Below are 6,000 nucleotides of genomic sequence, written 5' to 3' on the forward strand. Positions count from 1 at the left end.
GAGTTGAGAAGTTGAGATAAAAATACATATTAAGTTCTCTAACCTTGTACTGAGGAGAGGTCTTCTAATATTTTTTTTATTTAATTATGCAATAATAAACTTGTTTTTTTATTAAAAATAAATAATTTAAAATCCATTTAAAAAACCTACATATTTTTTTGTCATGGCTTCTTCATTTGTTAAGAAAAAACAATTAGAATAACTATAGACACCAATATCTTTTATTTTAGTTTTTGAAATATGATAAATTAATAACATTTTTTCTTTTTCATTGAAATTTTCCGCTGAGATTTTCAATCTTCTCTTAACTTAGAAACTAAAAAATAAAAAAGTAAAGCTTTGAACTAAAATGATTATTTAGATGAATCTTATATGGTTTCCTTGTCTTTTTTTGTCCTTTTTTTTGAGTTTTGTTTTTCTATTACAAATCTAGCTAATAATTCATTAAATTTGCTATAAAAAAACTCAATTGAAAAAAAAAAAAAGATTTTACCAAGTCAAGTATCATCTAAGCATCATATTTATTTCTTGATATTACAAGGACCTAGTACTAAGTCATCCAAAACAAATCAATCGAAAAAAAAAAGATTTTAGCAAGTGAATTATCATTTGAGCATCATATTTATTTCTTAATATTATAAGAATCTCATACTAAGTCACCCAAAATAAATCACCAAACCCAGCCCTAAATCAATCTATTATAAAAACTTAAATTAAAAAATCATATGACCAAAAAAAATAAAATGAAAAGATTCGAGAAAAAAAAACAAAATTAACTTTAAGTTTTCGTAAAATGAAAAGATTCGAGAAAAAAAAAAAACAAAATTAACTTTAAGTTTTCAAAACAATCACCAACTAAGCATTTTATTAAATTTTTGACATTGCAAAGACTCCGTATCGAGCCAACCATAAAAAATCACTAAGCTCAACCCTAAATTAATTTAATATAAAATAATTAAATACAAAAAACTTAGGGTGATTTCACTATTCACAAGGACAATATTTTCTCTCCACGTTTTTTTCTTTTTTCTTAACTATATGGCGTTTGAGATTGTTGAGCGGTGGGGAAAAAAAAAAAAACAGGACAAAGTTTCGGTCTGCTCTACTATATTCCACCGCGATAACGAACGCCATAACAAACGGAGCAAACTGAGTTCCCATAGAATTAGTTAAATAAATAATCTCGAGTCTAATAATTGAAAAAAAAAAAAGGAACTTGTGTTTTTCACAATCATTATACCTTTAAGATTTTCCCAGGTTAAATCCAAATCAAAGGGAGGATGCCATGTGTCTACGGCCTTTGCTTTGTGTAGAATGAAAGCAACAAGCTATGATAGTAGCTTTTTAATGTTGATAATTCTCCTTGAACAGCAAAGCAACATCGCACATTCAATTTTAAGACAGCACATGATCACTCATCAGGGACATTTTTTCCAAAAATAATAATAATAATTCAAAGTATGGCTTCCTTTTTAAGCATCTCAAGACTTCAATGTTGTGAAAGAAAACAAATCGCTCCTAGTTTTGCACATAAATTTATTGTTTTGTTGATGGGCATTATGAAAATTTGAATATAATAATAATAGAAACAATTAATATTCATTTTTTTAAAAAATAATACTATAAACACTATATTCTCTCTATACTACTTTTTCTAATGTTGCTTTGTATAAAAGTATAACATGTTTGAATTCTAAGTTTATATATGTAGATTTTTTTTTTAATTGGATATGGCTATTGTTTTGACCATAGTTTTCAGGTTTGGTATGATAGTTGATAGGATTCAAAGCCTGTATTTAAGATTTTGATCGGGTTATTGGATTATTCAGATTAATTTTTTAATTAAAACAATATTATTTTAGTAAAAAAATTAACTAATTATAACTGAGTTTTTAACTTGATCTTTCCAAATAATTGGATCACATCGATTCTTTTTTTATTTTTTCTTTAACCTAACCTTTTATTTTTTCTTTAACCTAACCTGATTCCAGCTTAAGTCTGGATGGAATTGAATTTAACTTAATTAGTATTTGGTATATTTTACCATATTATCTGCCATATAATTATCCATTGTTATATTTTTTTTATAATAAGAATAAGTATACTTAGGTTTTTTAAGTAAAATCTAATTTTTAAATAATTTTGTTTAATATATATACTTAATCTTTTCTTCATAGCGCAATCCCTGAAAAAAATGACAACTAATTCAACTATACATTCAATACATTATTTCTTAAGAATAAAAAATATTAGTAATAATTCTATACTTCGTGGTTTAACCTAAAATCAATAAAAGTATTTGTTTCGTTGATTTTATTTTTCATGTTGTTAATTAAAGTATTTACGTGTATGCAAGCAGAGAAGTTGCTGGAGAGAATGCAACTGTGCCTCCAAATGAAGCGGCTGTGCAAGCAAACTAGCCGAGGCATTACCAGGCCTTTGTGTTTTTTACGGGTAAAAAACAATCTACTTCACCTGGCGATCAACCTAGCTAGCAATAGAAAAGTGGTCTTTCTCCAATTGAGCTGATAACATAATGGAATTGAACTACTACAGATTAGCAAGAATTTTACACGCTAAACAGCTGAATCAAGTGGAACACCTGGGGCAATTCTATCATAAGACCAGCTTCAGGTCCACTGGTTATGGACTCCCGGTAACATCACAAAAGCCTCACCTGAGGTTCCACAAGGTAAAAACAAGATGGAAATGGCAGTGGAGAAGAGCATTACCAGGAAGATGAAACCAAGCTCTCCATGCTATTACAATGGGACATGTCTATGCGCTCTAGTTCAGCTGCATACCTTATTGATGATGAAACATCGCATAAACTCATCACATCATTACAATTATAAATAGCCAGTTCTTCAATGTTATTCTGGAGTTGTGATAATCATTGTCTTTCCATTGTCCTACAAAGAATTTGTATGTGCTTGGTTCTTGGGTCCTGTCACGAGATTTGAGAAACCCCACAAAGTCAGAGTGACCTTCAAAATGACATTCCAAAGTTTCCAACTTCCCCAAGCATTCTACTTCTTTTCCTTTAACTGTTATTGGAGCAAACATTCCATCCCAGTACTCCTCATTTATGAAGTCTCACAAGGAAACTTCTTTTGACCACATCCACGCATCGAGGCAAGTTTTCAAGTGCAGTTGATCAACTGAGATCTGGACTCTTGAGTGCCCTATGCTTTTCTAGCTATGGTAGATGCTGCAACTTTTCACAATCAATGAGCAATAATGCAGGTAATATTTTAATATTGGTATAAGACATATCAAAAATCTTGAGCCTGTGCAATAAATTGGTTTTAAAAAAGAATCCGCAATAAATTGCAACTTTCCACTATAACGTAGCGATGGAGTTAAAAGATAAATACACTATGGTGAATGGCTAGAATGAATGTCTTCGATTTGGTTTTTCATTAACGAAACTCTGACAAGATTCTCAGTCCACTCTCCTGTATCCGACAATTCTCTTGGTTCTGCTCAAGCTTTAACAATGATTGAAGAGCTCTCCTGCAGTATTTGGAGGGCCATGTCCCTAATCATGTCATGCATCCTTACATTTAGAAGGTAGGTTATTAAGCATCGCATGTCCCTTGTCAAATCCTGCCTGCCTCGATCAAATAAATAATATATCAAGCCATTCCTTTCAACCTCAAAATCTTCAGGAAATAATGAGCAGTTTAAGAAACATTGTTGCAGTGCTGAATCCTTTAGGTGTGTATAGCTAAATCTCAATATTAGAAATACCTCAGGTTCCATGTCATCATCTTGCCTATCGTTCGATTCTTTCAATTCCGCCAACACATTCCTCCACTCGCGTACGTCAACCACTCCCCTAATGGCTCCAGCCATTGTTTTTTAATTCCTAAAGGCAAACCAGCACATTTCCTTGTGATAGATTTTACAATTTGTTCCACTCATGGAGGAATTGTTGTGTCACATCCAGGATTCTCCGTGAACAAACTCCAAGCCTCTTCGCATGAAAGAGGCTCCAGTTCGATCATCCTTCGACAGAGCATCCTGTGACAAACTCCAAGCAATCGAGTAGCAAGAATGACCTTGCATCCCCTTACCTGTATAGGAATTCCAGCATCATCAAAATCAAAATAGTGCCACAAATCATCTAAGATAAGAACCCATTGTTTCATTTCATTTCATTTTGTTGACAGCTTCACATCTCTGTTCATTTCATTATCTTTACTTGAAAGATCTAAATGAAATTCTTTGGCAACGAGATTCTGCAATTTAGAAATGCTGAAATCCTGCGATACAGTGATAGGGAAAGGTTTCGGTGGTTTTAGAAGAAGATTGTAGATATGTGTGAGCAATGTTGTTTTTCCCACACCCCAAATCCCGTAAACAGCAAGACTTGAAGAGGCCTCATCACTCATTATCCAAGACCAGATAGCTTTCTTATGTTTTTTGAACTCTTCAGCCACTAGCTTTTTAGTTGGAAATGCACCTCCGCTGCTCCCATCACCATAACACATGCAGAAGCTCTTCAAGAGAGCTATCTCTCGCAACAGGATGCCCAGGCTCTCCAGCCAAGTTCTCTACATCATTCATTATGACCTTATTGTTCAATGATGTAGTACAGAGTTTGATCATCATATCTTCCAAGGCCAAGACACGTTAGATTTGCTGGTTGGGATGAATCTCTTCTATGTTCATCTTGAATAACTGGTAGCATCTCACGAGAACTGCCTCTCAGAACAGGCTGCTCAGGTTCTGTAGTGGTGTTCACCCCATCATTCATGATTATAACAGCATTGTTCACTAATGAAGAATAGGGTTGACGCACTGAATTTCCTCTAGGCTCATCTTCGTTATTTGCAAGCCTCTCAGGAGAAACTCCTCCTGTGGTCTTGTTGATATCCATACCATAATCCTCCACCGACAAAGATAAGTTGTCACGAGTATTCCTTCCACACTCTTGAACCACCTGCTCCCTTCCCATTCCAGTATCAGTTGCACTGTGAAGCTGAAAACTTCCCATGTGTGTGTGCATGAATTCTAGTGTTCCAGGCTAGTGGAAGTTTGATTCTGGTGCCATTCCTACACCTGGAAAAACATTTTTAACTGGGACATGTTCTTGAAAAGTAGTTTTTAAGAAATTATTTTTCAAATTTTTTTATATTTATTTGTCATTAAAAAAAATAATCAATTAAAAACATTTTTCGGTTAAAGGAAAACACTTTCTAGTCAAAGAAAAATTTTACTTGGTTTTCAGAAAAGTGTTTTCTCTTTTGGCTGTATTTATTTTCTGAAAAGTGATTTTCAAAAAATTACTTTCCAAACTTTCATATGTTTGTTTGCTGGTAGGAAAGTTGGTAAATAAAAAGCACTTTTCAGTCATTTTAGAAGAAGATTGTAGATATGTGTGAGCAATGTTGTTTTTCCCACACCCCAAATCCCGTAAACAGCAAGACTTGAAGAGGCCTCATCACTCATTATCCAAGACCAGATAGCTTTCTTATGTTTTTTGAACTCTTCAGCCACTAGCTTTTTAGTTGGAAATGCACCTCCGCTGCTCCCATCACCATAACACATGCAGAAGCTCTTCAAGAGAGCTATCTCTCGCAACAGGATGCCCAGGCTCTCCAGCCAAGTTCTCTACATCATTCATTATGACCTTATTGTTCAATGATGTAGTACAGAGTTTGATCATCATATCTTCCAAGGCCAAGACACGTTAGATTTGCTGGTTGGGATGAATCTCTTCTATGTTCATCTTGAATAACTGGTAGCATCTCACGAGAACTGCCTCTCAGAACAGGCTGCTCAGGTTCTGTAGTGGTGTTCACCCCATCATTCATGATTATAACAGCATTGTTCACTAATGAAGAATAGGGTTGACGCACTGAATTTCCTCTAGGCTCATCTTCGTTATCTGCAAGCCTCTCAGGAGAAACTCCTCCTGTGGTCTTGTTGATATCCATACCATAATCCTCCACCGACAAAGATAAGTTGTCACGAGTATTCCTTCCACACTCT

The 6,000-nt window shown here is 34.0% G+C and overlaps 1 long non-coding RNA gene and 1 pseudogene across 1 annotated transcript; one reads left to right on the forward strand and one right to left on the reverse strand.

The window, feature by feature from the left end:
- Positions 1-2,357: 2,357 nt before the first annotated feature.
- LOC105112793 (uncharacterized) lies at positions 2,358-3,017 on the forward strand. The gene is made up of 2 exons (XR_839826.1): positions 2,358-2,454; positions 2,557-3,017. It is a non-coding gene; the product is annotated as an uncharacterized LOC105112793 (long non-coding RNA).
- A 469-nt stretch (positions 3,018-3,486) lies between these two features.
- On the reverse strand, positions 3,487-4,613 carry LOC105112802 (probable disease resistance protein At5g63020; annotated as a pseudogene).
- Positions 4,614-6,000: the final 1,387 nt, after the last annotated feature.

This window comes from Populus euphratica, unplaced genomic scaffold (assembly GCF_000495115.2).
Source record: "Populus euphratica unplaced genomic scaffold, PopEup_1.0 scaffold365.1, whole genome shotgun sequence".
Lineage (NCBI taxonomy): Eukaryota > Viridiplantae > Streptophyta > Magnoliopsida > Malpighiales > Salicaceae > Populus > Populus euphratica.